Raw genomic sequence first — 15897 nt, 5'->3', positions numbered from 1 at the left:
GTGATTTGTGGAATACTGTGTTCGGTGATGTGTTCTTATTATGTAGGACGTATTTCATCTACGGCGTTTGACAGGTGAGTCAGTGCAGGTAAAGGTGCCATGCTAATTACTTTATTGGCTGCAGATCATCATCAAAGAGTATCACTGTTAATAAGCTATAATGAGTTTTACTGAATAAACATGCACTTAAATGCCAGAACACACGGATTAATGCCTGCAGACATACAAAATAAAAGCCTGCATTTCCTCATTAAAGCGCTCGCATTCACATACACACACTTACCCCTCAACCCCCAACACTCACACACACACCACACCACAGGCACCACACACACACACTGGTTCTCATATGGAATATCGTGGGTGGCGCTGGACCGGTAGAGGGCTCTGTAAATAGCTCGGGAGCAACCCCTCCATTTGAGCGACCCAAATTTCCTTTTCTGAGGTCGGCTACTCGGGCTGGAAGTGCTGTGCAGCAAGCCTCTAGTCGCCACGGGATACCACAACGGTCACGCTGACAGCACTTCACAGGGACCATGGCAGGGCAGGGGTGACCAGATGGCCCTACACACACACACACACACACATCACGTTTGCACACTGAGCCCTCACACACACACCTCGTTCGTGCATACACCGCATGCACCAGCGCTTTTAGCCATGCATTCATGCACCTACGAGATGTGTGCGTGGGTATTGTGAGGGACTCTTAATTTGGTTTTATGTTTACAAGGAGATAAATGCAGTTCTCAAAATGTATGTTCTGTCACACACTCACTGAGACAGTGGGTGGGAAGATGGGAGGATGTGTGTGGTGCATGTTTGTGTGTTTGGTTTGTATGTGTGTGTAGGAGGCCACCAGTTTGCTTTACCGTTTGACTTTAAGTCTTTGTGACATTGGTTTGTATTATATATATCTGTGTTTGTGTGTTTGTCAGGAGGGTAAAACATCCACAGTGGAGAGATGGAAGAGGTCCCGACCACTACCACCACATATCAGTTCAATTTCACAGCTAAGGGTTTACACGGCAGGTATACTGTACATTGGTTAGGTTGTAACTCGGTCATTTGCAGTTATGCAACCAAATTAAGGGGTTCGAATTACTGACACTTAAAAACTGAAGTGGCTTCCAACAGTTCAAAATGTTTGGATTGTATTCAGGAGATTCTGCCTGTGCTGAATGTTTACAATGCTGGTAGTGCGGTTCAGCAGGAATATGAAAGAAGTAGTTTGATGACTGCTTTCTTGCTGAATGTAAGATTGATTGATATCACTCTTGTTTGTACATAAAATATGATGCTACAGCCAGAAGCTGTTTAGATTAGCTTAGCATCAAACTGGAAACGGGGGTAGGCTAAAAAGCTAGCTGGCTCAAAGGATGCAAAAGCGCCTTAACAAGTATTAAAAGATATATTTCATTTGGTAAACCCATACAACAAACAGAGAATATCTTTGCAGTAACTTAATGAAGTCTAGCATCAGAAAGTTCGTAGCCAATACTGACACAACCACCCGATACAAATATAATAATAATCACGTTTTGAAGATAGATATTATACCCTCTTTTTTCGTCGTTCGCAAGGCCATCTCAGCATAAATGTTGAACAGCAAAGCCTGCATATTAAATACACTTGATGAAACTGAGCATATTTATTCGAGGAGTTTTGGGTGACTGGCTCAACTCACTTCAGCAGCATTAAAAAAGGCGTTTATTTTCCCCCAAGGTCTTCCAGCTATAGCTTTGTGGATTTGAACCAGGAAAGTTCCAGCTCAACTTGACATATATCACTACAACTCTAAATGAGTAGGTCACTAATACAAACACATTGGAAAACCAAGCCGTTTGCAGTTTACAGCTTTTAGGAATATGCTGTATCTGCATTGATAGCACTTATAAACTTTGTAGTAGATGGGTTTTCGAGGTAATCTGAAGCCATAACTGTGCTCTAGCAGTGCCAATAAACAGTTAAAGTGCTGTTCTCAGAGGTTATTACACCATATCATGCACTATATCTTTGCCAGGAAACACAAAGCACTTACTAGAAACTCAAATGGACTATGAGAACCAGTAAAATACGAGGGGTTTGGGCACAGAAAAGGTAGCAAAAACAACAGCGGCTACCCCAAGTTTTCATCTTCAAAGGCCCTTTGTTAGCAGTGGAAAGACTGAATGTTGCCATTTACGTTGGCCATTTTTACCCCGAGACAATATTTTATAGGCCCTTCAGAGAGGACCTTTTCGCTTCCTTTTCCTGTGGTTTGGCCCAGGCCGGGCTGTCGGGAGAGGGGAACAGCCAAACCCAAATGTAGATGCTCAACTTGGCAGAGTCTGCACGGAGTGTCCTGACCAGACAAAAGCACAGAGAGAAATACAGCCATTTATTTATATTCGCTGCGGTTTTGCGTGTTGCGTCCTAGACTTCCAGACCCCGGGTGGATATTCCGTCTGAGGACGAAGACAGATGGATGGCTTTCCATTGACATGCTCAGAGGAACCTTCAGGATTAATGTCAGATCCATATGTGTTCATCGAGTGTGAGGATGTGATGTGTGGTCCGACCCATCCCCCAACACCCTTTTATCACTTCACATGCTGTCGGTCTTTCAGAACAGGTTAGGGTTGAAGACAGACTATCCTGTAAAGACATTTCCTATGATTGTCTGTAATGGCAGAAGGAGGGAAAGTAGGACATTCGATCCTTGTCTAAAATACCATCTTTGCCTCGTTTTCTATTGGGGATGACCTCACTGCTGTCAGCCAAGGAATGGAAGCAATTTAAGGAGCTCCACTGAATTGCTTATGTGTACATATTTGTAAAACTTAAATTTCATCTAACCTCTACTTCAGTTTCATGCAGACGTTACTAAACTGAAAAAACTGAAACGTTGACTTTAATGAAATGTATCATGTCAACAGATGTCACAAAACGGTATTAGGTGTGATAAAAACAATAATATTAAGTTGAACCTGACATATTTAATATGTTTGCATTCAACTTACCTAATAGTTATGTGACATCTTCGGACATGAGACATATAATTAAAGTCGACGTTTCAGATGTTTCCGTGTACTTTGGGAACCTCACGATATGAGGATATTAAGGATTGGGGTTTTATAACAAACTGAAAATCCTCCAACAGAAACTGTGCTCTCTGACTCACACCTAGGTACTGTTTCTATGTGGGAGAGCCCATAAATGAGTCAACCGAAGCTATTTCTATATAGGCTTAGAAGTTAGGAGGGGGGAGGGCTATATATGTTCACACACATACACACACAGTGGCTGTGGCTAGCTAGACCTCTCTGGTCAGGAGCCGGTGCCAAGAGCAAGCCAACCAGTGGAACAGTGGGAGACTTGTGCCTGGTTTTGGAGCTCTGGCGCTCTCCCGACCTCGCTTCAAAATACACTGCGGCTTCGAGGAACAGCACTCTCAGCAGTAGGGAGGCCAGGCATGGAAAATTTAGACGCAACAAGAAAGACGGAGGAAAAAAAGAGGCAGTCGAAATTTATGTGCTCATCCACATTTGCGGCCGGGAGCTTTTTCTTAATGCTTTTAACACACTTACTGTAAAAAAGGTTCCCGGAAAAAATGTTTCAAATCTGAAAGTGAAAGAGAAAAAACTGCAGTGTAACAGTTTGTTTCCAAACAAAACGAGGATTATATGTTGCAATGTGATGACAAGTTGCACAACCAGATGTTTGGAAAATGTCACGCTGTATCAACTTCCATGTGCTTTTAGTTAAGAATTATTTAAACCGAAAACTTGTTCAGCAAAGCCGTGGATTAACACAATACAAAGCAGAGAAATAATTGACACTGTTGCCTCCTAGTGAATGTGTTTGCATTACTCACTTGTTACGGCGTAAGCCTGCTGATCCAGCGATTGTAAGCATGACACAGGCTAGCTGCTCTGACATCTCACCTGACACCAGAGGCATAATAACACCTTGTCGGGCTAATAGTGTGTGTTATTGCTGCAGTACCCTGTAATCTCTTCCCTTTCTGACGCTGGTAATGACTTGAAATATCAAACTGGCCTGCAGTGATACTAGCCATGCAGACACAAATAGTATGTCATACGGTGACACAAACACAAATGCTAACGTACATGAACAAAACACACGTGCACAGCTTCAAGTGAGCTCACCGGAGCCTGAAAAGGGAAAGGACGCTTTTGTTTTCATTTTCAGGTTATTTTATCGGCAGCTGATCTTGTGTTTTTGATCTGAATTAGATAAAGGTTATGCAAGATTGCGCCATGCTAGGTGGCAGCCTGCTTATTATTTGTAACACTTATATTATCTTGTTTGTGTGTGTTTTTTCAACCATTTCTTTTTAATTTATTTAAATATTATCCTTCTTTTAAATTTAGTTTGCAGTAATTGGCACTTCAAAGTGTTTATTTGTTCATTTAATCTACAGATTTTTTTCTTTCACTGTCACTATTTATATATTTTAGTTTGGTTTTATTTTCTATATTGAGAAGTTTCTATTTTAGGTTTGTTTATTTCTACTCTTTTTCATTTTCACATTATGTGCAATGCCCTGTTCCCAAATCAAATTGGGATCAATAAAGTAAATCTAATTTAAAAATAGACAAATAAGACTCATCCAACCCACGTACTCAATTCGGATGACATAAAAAGTGTCTTTGGATACTGAACGATATATCTTCGGTCTTATCTTTGAAAAATACCCACCTAAAAAAGCCCCTCTCACTGTTAAATATGTCTTATGTTTGCTTTGAAAGTACACAGGTGAGATGGCAGCCACATAAGAACAAGCAGGTACGGTTGAAGTATAACCAAAGGCTCATATCAAAGTCAGTGGAATTTTTTTTTGATGTCTCGGTGGAGGCTTTTATTTTCCTTTCATCGTTTTATTTGCTTGCCTGCGAGAAATCACAGTGTTTCCTCTGTCAGTCAAACGGAACTGAGACTATGGTCCATTGGTTCAACGGTGCGAGTCAGATAGGATGTTTGATCAGTTCTGTGTGGGCCTCATCCTGTCTGTCTTAGCGCTAATCCCTCTGCACTGATACAGAAGTAAGTACACAGCAAATACAGGCAACAGCAGGGGAAGAAATACTACATTTGCATCACTTAGCCAAGAAACAGAACAGTGGACAAAAAAAAGTACATTTTGAAGCTTGTATAAGGCAATGTTTTGCAAGCCTAAAGTCAAGTTCCAAACAAGTCAGACCCTCATTACATATTTTTTTTACATTTACATACGGGGATATGATTTTTGTTGACCACTGCATCGTTTTTGAATGCAAACAAAAATCAGCTTTGGTATCTTTGTCTCCAATGTTTGCTTAGTTAAAGGTGACCTATCATGCAAAATGCACTTTTGTACGTCTTTTATACATGGATATGTGTCCCCGGTGTTCCAGGGAACTCACCAAGTGTCAAAAAACACAACCCTCTCTATTTTCCTCCATACCCAAATCTCTTAAAAAGGGGCTGCAACGGATCTGATACAGACTGATCCAGATGTGAACAGTTCTATGACGTCACAGAAGTGGCGCTACGGCTATTGGGCCAACTCCACCAATCAGGAGGAGACAGCCACGGACATTGCCGTTCCAAAGCGCTGGAGACGCTGTAGTACATATGCCAGGCCTGTAGATGGTGCTGTTCTCACAAAATCAGCCCATGCAAAGACAGTGTTAAATTGAGCAAAATGAGGAATGGCTAAAATGCATGATCTGTTTGGTATTTTGAAAAATAAAAAGTATAAATATGCCTTATATAGGTATGGTCCTACACTATATTATTCAAATATAGCATGATAGGTCCACTTTAAGTTATTTATGGTTCCCTCTGCAACGTGATTGGATGGTGTCGGATTGGGTCAAACTAATTGGATCGACTTGGATCGTTAAAGTGACTATGTGACATGTTTTTTCTTGGGTAAAAGTATTTTGGTGTTGAACTCTGAGTCGAGTTGCAACTAGGGGTGCACCGAATGGGAAATTCTTGGCCGAAACCGATACCGAAAATAGGAAACAGTTGGCCGAAAACCGAATGCCGAAAATGATTAATAGAAATATATAAATATATATATTATATATATATATATATATATATATATATATATATATATATATATATATAATGTATACATTTTTTACCAATGTTGTTCAGCTACCTGATTATGGAAAAAGACATGATTATGGCAAAACTTAACTTAAATAATAATCACTATTATGGGTCCATAAAACATTTATTCAGCACTTTTGAATGCATACAGTACATTAATTCCAAGTCAAGTGCATTTTCTTTTCTCTGTAGGATAACTACAACAAAGTGCATTCAGAACAAAGCCAAGGTGCTTTAAAACTGCATAAACATCTAGGCCAGTAGGCCTACTACAAAATAGTGTAAATAAAGACAGCCAGGCCTTCAACAACAACAAATGCACCTATAAGTTTGGTAACCTAACGTGTTGTTGTGATGACATAATCAAAACGCGGCGACAAGCACGGCGCGTGACCATGCTCGCGGCTGGCTCACAGCCAACATATCTGCCGCTTGGAGATATTTCAAAATATCAGAGAAAGAGGCGCGGATTGCGATTTGTAAAACGTTGCTGACATTTCTCGAGGGGGTGTAACTGCAAAGACTTTCACCACTTCGGGATTACTCCACCACTTGAAATCAAAACACCCGGACAAATATGCGGAGTATGATCAACGTAATCCCTGTTCTCTGACATTCGGTGATATTGAAAGCTGAAAGAGCCTTTTTAACAATTTTCGGCCGATAATTTTCGGTGGCCGAATATTCGGTGCATCCCTAGTTGCAACTATTTTAATTTTCAAGTCTGACTCAAGTCCAGGTTATGTGACCTTATTCCACACCTCTGCAAACATTTAGTCAGTGGAAATATAATCGTTTAATAGCCCTGCCCACAATCTCAGGTATATTGGTCCATTTCCAGTTCTTTCACGGATTGGTTCAAACTAATTGGATTGACTTGCATCGTTAAAGTGACTAAGGGTCAATACTGTTACGATAATGATATAGGAAATTAAGGGACATTTGTTGCACGTCTTTTCTTGGGTAAAGGTATTTTCAGGTCAAAGAGCTTGACAACAACTGAAATGATGAGTCATCGGAGTTGACTATTTTCATTTTCGAGTCTGACTCAAGTCCAGGTTATGTGACCTTATTCCACACCTCTGCAAACATTTCATCAGTGGACATATAAACGTTTAATAGCCCTGCCTACAATCTCAGGTATTTTATTGGTCCATTGCCGGTTCTTCCACGAGGCTTTGTGAGACATTTTAATATTATTTGGTTTGTACAGTATGTGCTCAAATTATTATACATATAACAAAAGCCTGAATTAAATATAAGTATAACACAATGGAAGTACATTTTTGGAAAATTACTGCACTTTCGTGTGATGAGATACGCCTGAGGATCTGAAATCAAACATGTTTTGTCTGCTTCTCACTGGCAGTTACCTCAGCACACCTCAGCACACCTCAACACACTTCAACACCGGGTGAGTTATGATGCACGGGCACGCCTGCGACTGAGGGAGGGAGGCGAACTGATGAGAAAAAGAAAAAAAATCACACAACAGAAAACTGCGCCAAGAGAAAAAGTATGAGCTGAAGGTGGGATGGGGAAGTGAAAAGGGGAGTGAGGGGGGGAGACATGTAGAGTGAGTGACTGAGTGAGTGAAGAGCTGAAGGAGTGGATGAAGGGAGGAGGAAGGAAGGGGGGGGGGGGGGTTGCTTCCTGTCGCCATTCCTGCCTGCCCACATAGACAGCCCGAGAAAGAAAGAGAATATCTGGGCGGACTGCAGGCCACATGACATTTTCTCTCTCTGGGTCCCTTGCTTTTGCCTCCCTTCGCCGAGTGATGTGCTCCCTCCCTCCCCCTTCCCGTTCCCTCCCCCTCTCCCTCCCTTCCCCTGCCCTTCAAAGCTTCGACATGTCATCTCCCACCACAAAAACAGAGGTGGGAAGACTCGCTGGCGCTACCGCTGCCTCAGGGTGTCTGGCACTAAAGCTGCCTGCAAATACAGCAGAGGAGGAGGAGACAGGGAGAGAAGGACAGAAGGAGGGAGGGAAGGAAGGAGGAAGAGACAGAAAACTCACAAGAGAGGGAGACAGGGAGTGTGTGTGTGTGTGTGTGTGTGTGTGTGTGTGTGTGTGTGTGTGTGTGTGTGTGTGTGTGTGTGTGTGTGTGTGTGTGTGTGTGTGTGTGTGTGTGTGTGTGTGTGTGTGTGTGTGTGTGGAGATGAGCTGTTATTAAGGTGCAGATGAGTCCTGTCTATTTTCTTTAAAGTGACACTGCTGCAACCACACTGTCTGCCTCTAATGTCTCTCTGTCTCACACAGCTGACTGAAGTTAATGGAGAGCGATTGAGGGAAACATTTCTTTAAAAATATATGGGGGGGGGGGGGGGGGGGGAGTTGCACAGATGCAGAGCCGGGACGCAGATCTAGCTGTGTGGCCTGTCCCACCATCCGAACCACAAGAACACAATGATACCCGTTAAAGGTTGGACAAAATGGGATGAATTGGAGCTTAATGTGAAATGTATGCAAACCACAAGCCCATAATTGAACGCATCTTCTCTGATTCAATTGTAATCTTCTCTACTGTTAAACACATATCATGGAGAGCAGTTCCTCGTGAATAAACCATCCCAGGCCAACTGTTTGCCTGCTCGGATACCACTGAAATTTGCAGATTGATTTAAGGAGCAATTATGCACTTGGCTTTTGAACCTCTGAGGCTTTGGGAATGAATTGGCGATTGGCTCGGGGACAAGGTAAGCACATCTGACCAAACGAGGCCTCGCCATAGGCGGAGAGTGTCGAGGAAGCCACAAGAGCCCGGCAAACAAGAGCACAGCTAAACGGGGCCAACTGTGTGCCTCTGGGGACCCGTGGGTTCTGACTATAGGAGCCGACAGAGAAGCACTGCCAAGAGGCTGAGAAAAGAAAACAAACAATCACACCGAGACAGAGGGGTTACACATGGTGATGACACTGAAAGGAAAACTTTACTTCATTTGCTTTGTAACAGACATTTTAGGTTCATACCAGTCTTGCACAATTTTTTCTGTTTGTCTGTGTTATTGTGTTGCACTGTTGGTGAAGCCTAAGAATTTAATCGACATAACTAGACTGTAGCTATGTACGTATTAGGGCTGAACGATTACTCGGTTTTATTTATTTTTCTGCTCCTGTGTCAGTCATCCACATCAATCAGAAGTGCTGTGCTCCACATGTACCAGCCATTGTTAACCAATCAGAAGTGGCCCATGATAGAAGGTGATAGACAGATTGATCCAATCACCTGCCAAGTATTTTTGAAAGTGCCTGCCCTTTCCAAATGGCTTCCAATGGAGCTTTACTAGATGGTTTGGTGAAACAAACCATCTGAGTCAGGTTAGTAATGCTCCATCACATGTTTCTATTACAGGGTGAATCTTAAACTGAAGCTTGACTTTAAAGCAACCCAAGGGAAGTTTCATGTAAGTTTAGTTCTTTGACTCGTAGCTCGGGCTGCGGGGGTGCTAGAGACGGGAGCACGTTGATGCGACCTTAGTAGCCGGAGTTATGGCCGCATTTTACAATAAACTTCCGTTGGGTCGCTTAAAAACCAATAGCGCAAATCGAATCGCAATATCTGTCAGAAAAATCGCAATTCGGTTATTTCCCCAAATCCTGCAGCCCTAGTACGTATGACAAATAAAAGCCTTGAGCCTTGAACCTCTCATATGAAGCTACAACCAGCTGGCCCGATTAGCTTAGCATAAACAGCTAGCCTGAGAGTGATAATGATAAACCATTACTTGAAGCCAATTGAAGAAAACCAAGTAATAAACTCATTTGAAAACAGAATTAGTGTTTCACATGAAGTAAACATATGGAGGTCAGATGATGAAACAATCAAGTTTTTTGCTGTTGGAAAAAAATTCCTCCTGCATGATCGTGCAGAACCAGCCAGGACAGGAGTGACTAAATAACGATCGCATGACCCGCTAACACAACCTGAAATGTTACTTTTTTTTTATAGCGTGGAACCAATATACAAAACAGCAAAAAGGTCGAGACACAAACGATGAAGGAGTTTGATTGACAACGATGCCAGAACAGTAACAAGGCTTTGCTTAGCATCCCCGTGGCACTGGCAGAGAAGTGAAATACCTTTAAAGTCATAAATCAGCTGCTCTTACTGAGGCCTCTCAAGGCAAATCCTTGTATTCGCTAACTAGACATCACTTCCAACCTAGCGTGACAACAGTGATAAGACTTCCACACAACCTGCTGACAAGTGTGGGGGGGGGGGGGGGGGGGGGGCTTTATGATCTAATAGTGATGACATCCTCCTTACAGTGTGCCTTTGAGCTCCACAAATCAGAATCAGAATACTTTTACTTGTTAAGGCAAAAGTAAAGCGCAAAAAAAAAAACAGTTTAAGGAGCAAGGATATAATATGAAAAATTAATTAACTACACAAATTACAAAATACACATCCAGTACCAGTCACAGTTTAAAAATAACAAGTGTAGCGTGTATAAAGAGTGTGATAGTATTACAAGTGGAAGTATATATTGCAGTTATTTACATTTGTATTACAGAAGTTGAATAATGTAACTAAGTGACAGTAGCTATATAATAATAATTATGAAGCGGAAGATATATTGCACGTATATTTTGGATATAAGCAGGGGTTGGAAAAAAGCGCTGCATTTGGAACATGCTATATGTATCTGTTCCTGTATGAGTCTATGTTTCTGTTGCTGCAGTATTTTGGTCTTTTATAGGATATTTAAATTCATCCAGAATCCTTTATATTGTGGATTATTATGTAATTTCTACTGATATTTGCTGCTTATTGCTATTATTTTATGATGTTTATACTTTATTCCACCTTTTAAATATTGTAAAGCCTGAACACACTGCAGCTATAACACCAACATTTCCTAATTTCAAGACTTTTCTTTTTGCCGCTGCTTTTAATTGAGCTATTCCTATCTTAAACTGCACTGTAAACTTGTATTCATGTGTTTTTTCTTTTAATGTTTCTTTTATTATCTTTGATTTTTAATGACTGTTTTGAAATGCCATTTTCTTAATGTCTTTTTTGTTTTTGTAAAGCACTTTGAATTACCCATGTGTTGAAAGGTGCTATATAAATAATCTTGCCTGCCTTGCCTAATTTGGGTTCAATAAAGTATCTATCTATCCATCTCTCTATCTATCCATCCATCTACCTATCTATCCATCTACCTATCCATCCATCTATCCATCTATCAATCTACGTATCCATCTATCTATCCATCTACCTACCTACCTATCTATCCCTCCATCCATCCATCCATCTATCTATATATATATCCATCCATCTATCCATCTATCTATCTCTCTCTCTAGTGTGTTGTCTGGAGGCAAAGCAAACACACAAACACACATCCTATGCTTTCTCTGGTTGGCCTGGTGCAGCCTATCCCAGCACTCAGTCTCTCTCTCAGAGACAGAACCACCACAGAGGCAGCCTAGAGCCCCCAGTCTGAGCATGCACATGCAGACAGTCATATTTCACTCTCAGAGAGGCTTCAAGAGTCAAAATGTAGAGAAACCACAGCAAAGTGCCACAGGGCACCAAACGGGAAAAACAACTCGGGGAAGGTTGCTTGAACGTTTGTACCGCCTATTGTATGGAGCCAGTCTCTGTCATACAACGCCTGAACTAAGTGTTTACTCGTGAAAACTATTTGTGTCAACTCAATAAAAGGTGTGACTGACAAATAAGGATCTGTATTAAGATTTATGAATGTGATATATCTCGAAAAGCAAGGTATCATCATTTCTACTTTTAGTTTCTTGCCATGGATTGTCAAGAAACTGGGGTTTGGATCTAAAATATAGCAGAGTAGCATCATTCATTGTATTGTCATGGCAATTTGGAAACTTTTCCTCTTAAACAAAGTCTTTTTAGTGGTCATCTACATAATGGTTTGAGCAGATGTCATCACATATTCTTGATTTATGCAAAACTAGCATTTTACAGCAACAAGTTTTTCCTCTTTCATTAATTTAACGCAGTAAAAATGTCATTTTGTACAGCACAAACAAGTTCATTTCTGTTTGTGGTGGTTAGAAAACTGTAAGCTTGCTGACACTTCAATGATTCAAGTTTAAAAACTCACAAACAGGACACAAATTAACCATAAAAATCAAAGACAAATCCTAATATGAGTCACATTGCTCCTGACCAAAACAGAATTTGCACATTCTTCCATTTTTATTTTTTAAGGGGTATGTCACCCAAGAATACAGACAACAAAATCATCATGAAGATATTAAAGTCCTCTTTAATATATATGGGGAGGGCAGCATTTTGTTTGCACTGCAGGTTTTGGTGCTTTGATTTGATCTGTTAGACAACACTGCCACCTGCTGGAGGACATGTGTATTATTAGCTAGAGCTATAATCACATAAATACTTATTGGTAAAAGAATAAAGGCACTAGTCAAAATTAATTCACAAATACTTTTACAGTGGATGATTTAAGATTTACTATAGCAGTTAAATGTCATACATTGTTTTATGTTTTGATAAATATATATACATTTTCCAAAGAAGAAATAGGACGACATGTGATTACAGAAACGTTCAACAACATCAAACACACAAAAAAGGTTTCAGTATTGTGAATGAGGGAGAAAAACTATTCTTTATTGTGTTATTCTATTTGTATACGTTTGTGACGGGGGATTTGAATATCCTACATATTTCAACATGTTACAAAATCAATCAATCAATCAATGTTTATTTATATAGCCCAATATCACAAATGTTACATTTGTCTCAGTGGACTTCAAAGTTTGTACAGAATATCAGTATGACAATATGACACCCTCTGTCCTTAGACCCTAACATCGGACAAGGAAAAACTTCCAGAGAAAAACCCCACAGTTTAAAGGGGAACATGGGAGAGAATTGTAATTTCTTCCAAAAATAAGATAAAGACAACGTTTTTGGTCCAGTATTTTTATATAAGAAGAAAAACCAGTCCAAATATTCAGTTTCAGGATTAGGATTGTTTTATATGTTGAAGATCATGGGAAAGAAAAAATTCTTCCTTTTAGAGTTAATTTTATTTATGGGAAAATTTCACTTTTACAAGAAAATATGGACTGTCTCAAACTCAATTTTGTTGATTCCTATAGTTTTACGTCACTTTTCTCTAAAGGACTGACCACCTCCATTGAAGCCCACTCTGTCTCCCTGAATGGACTCATTTGTCAGTGTTAAAATGGGTCCAGATGGTGTGGAGATAGCAGGTCGGCCTTGAAGACGCTCTGTCAGCCTAAGAGGTGATGATATCAAGCCTCCACTCTAAAGTCACCACCATGAAGCATCCTGACTAATCTGATAACACTGAGCTCTGTCAACAGGAGATTATAGCAGAGGAGAAGTCCTTGACTGCCATCTGTTGTCATGTATCTGAATTTGCTTGTTTCTTCTCTTAGGTGAGAAACACAATACAATTATTTAGACCATTATAAAATTAATTCAAGTAAAAGTTCTATAATAAAAGCAGTGATGATATGGTGAATATGGTGGCATGCACTATTATGAAAGCAGTACCATTACTTCAAAGACAACAAATATATGATGCACATATACTGTGTACTTTAGAAGTCATGTAGGCTACTATATCCCTGCATGGTGATGATCTATGACATAAAGTTGCATTTCAGCAGAGGTCGAGAGAGTGCTACCAGTAGTCAAGTAAAAGCACAGGTACCCTAAAGACATTTTACTGAAGAAAATTCAAGGTACAAAAATTAAATCTTTAAAAAAAGTCACAGAAACGTCACAGTGTAAACATTTTTAAGGAATGGAGGTATGATGGTACATGATAGTACTATTAAACTAAACAACATCTTTAGGCCACAAAGTAAGCTGTGATATATGTACAATTGTACACAACAAGTAGAGCAACATCAGCAACAAGATCCATATTCTCCAAACCAACAATAAACTCAATTTGTATAGATGCCACTTTGCAGCCTTTCCATAGAACTGGCTTTTAATTTGTAAATATAACGACCATCCTTTTAGGCCACACTACAACCAACCAGACAGAAAGACAAAACCCAGGAAATAAGCAAAATGGCATGATAATTAAAAACACCAATGGACACCACGGCGCGTGCAACAACAAGCAAGCTCATAATTACACATAATTACCAAGCCACTTCTAATACACTCAACAACAGAATAAAACCCCAAGCAAGGCAGAGATTGTGCAGCTTAGCATATGTTAGCATATGGTTGTTATTGTTAACTGTTTAAATGTAATGAGTTCGTTTTACTCACCAGTTTGAATGTCATTCAGTCTTCTTCCTCACAGCAGAATATAACGAGTCCAGTCAGTGGGCCTCAGTCCTCAGTTATTGGGCCTCTGTCTTGGCATCTCTGTCCCAGTATAAACACTCCACTGGGCCCTCCATGTCCCAGTATAACTAGTTCACTGGGCTTCTGTGTAGGCCTCTCTGTCCACTTGGCCACTGGTTCTTAGTTCACTATGCCTTTCTGTCCCAGTATAACAAGTTCATTTGGCTTATGTCTGGGCCTCTATGTCCAAGTATTAACACTCCACTGGGCCTCCATGTGCCAGTATAACCAGTGCACTGTCTGTCCCACTTCACTCCTGAACATTTGTTAAACGTTTTTAAACTGATTGAGGCTCTGCAGTTGCATCAGGGTTTATTGTCACAAACAGCAGGAGGGTTTCACACTCCTTACAGAGGGGAAATAGTTCCTCCATCAACACAGAACTCACTGCTCCACCGTGAGCATTAGCATTAGCATTAGCATTAGCCACACCCAGGAGAGACCTGTTGGTGACGCAGCGCGGGTGTGGTCGCAGCAGGTGTGTTTGATTTGCGTCACTTAGCGTGCTCTGCGGGTGGGGCATTAAACAAGGGATTAATTATTACAGGCAGACGCTCCTCTCTGCTTTTCATTTTGTTAATTAATAATGCCAAACATAAACATAATTGCCATCAAGGTGTGATACTTCATTTGATTGCGTTTTTGTTGATGTTTCCTGTTGTTTACTAGGTGATTTCACCGGAAGTGCCGTTCATGAACCAATTAGCATTTATTTATTTGTATTTAAGGAAACAAGATCATAATCACATCTCTGAGGTACAATAACATTATGTAGACACAAAAGTGTGTATATCAAAGAAAAAATCGGAAAGAAAATTAAAAGTGTTTCATGAAAGAATTGTCAAACAGGTTTCTTTTTTATTATACTTTCTTATTCCTAGGTTTTCTTATGCTATGTTCATTCATTTCCTTCATGTCCATGTGCTTTCTTTCCATTACTAAAATTAACAGTACAAATAAAAATAGTTCTTTATTGAGTGTGACCAAATGAAAGTCCATGAAAGATGTTTTGACTTAAGATACACGAAATAAATCAGACACAGGTTATCTAATTTATAGATAGGGATCAATGTAAATCCCATACTTACTCTCACCCAGTGGCGTCGCCTGGCCTGGGCATTCGGGGCTAAAGCAAGGACAATTCTCCCTCAATAGAATATAATACATTAACCGTGCTTTACCTGAACCTCCTCATGACACTAGAGAGGACGGCAGGATTGTAATTTCCTGTGTTCAGTGAATGCAATTATTATGTAAAAGATTATTTCCAAGGCACACCTTCATATGATCATTATAGATATAAAAAAAATAAGGGAATACATTAAAAACAGTTATGAAACACTATATGACAGTAAAACAAGAATAGAGTTTAAAAGGGGAGTGATTTGTAAAATATCCATAAAGAAAAAGAAAATCTGTTTACAGTTCTGTTTTCATATTGGTGT

At 40.1% G+C, this 15897-nt stretch overlaps 1 protein-coding gene across 1 annotated transcript in view; it reads right to left on the bottom strand.

Moving 5' to 3' along the window:
- Positions 1 to 14931, bottom strand: part of itga3b (integrin, alpha 3b) — a 130908-nt gene extending 115977 nt beyond the window's left edge. Inside the window, exon 1 of the mRNA XM_079660735.1 lies at positions 14375 to 14931. The gene's annotated coding sequence lies outside the window, so the exon portion shown is untranslated. The remainder of the gene's footprint in view (positions 1 to 14374) is intronic.
- Positions 14932 to 15897: the final 966 nt, after the last annotated feature.

The sequence above is a fragment of the Notothenia rossii genome (assembly GCF_949606895.1).
Source record: "Notothenia rossii genome assembly, chromosome: 11".
In the NCBI taxonomy this organism is placed as follows: Eukaryota; Metazoa; Chordata; class Actinopteri; order Perciformes; family Nototheniidae; genus Notothenia; species Notothenia rossii.
Note: the sequence above shows the minus strand (reverse complement) of the source record. Positions and strands in the feature narration are given on the sequence as shown.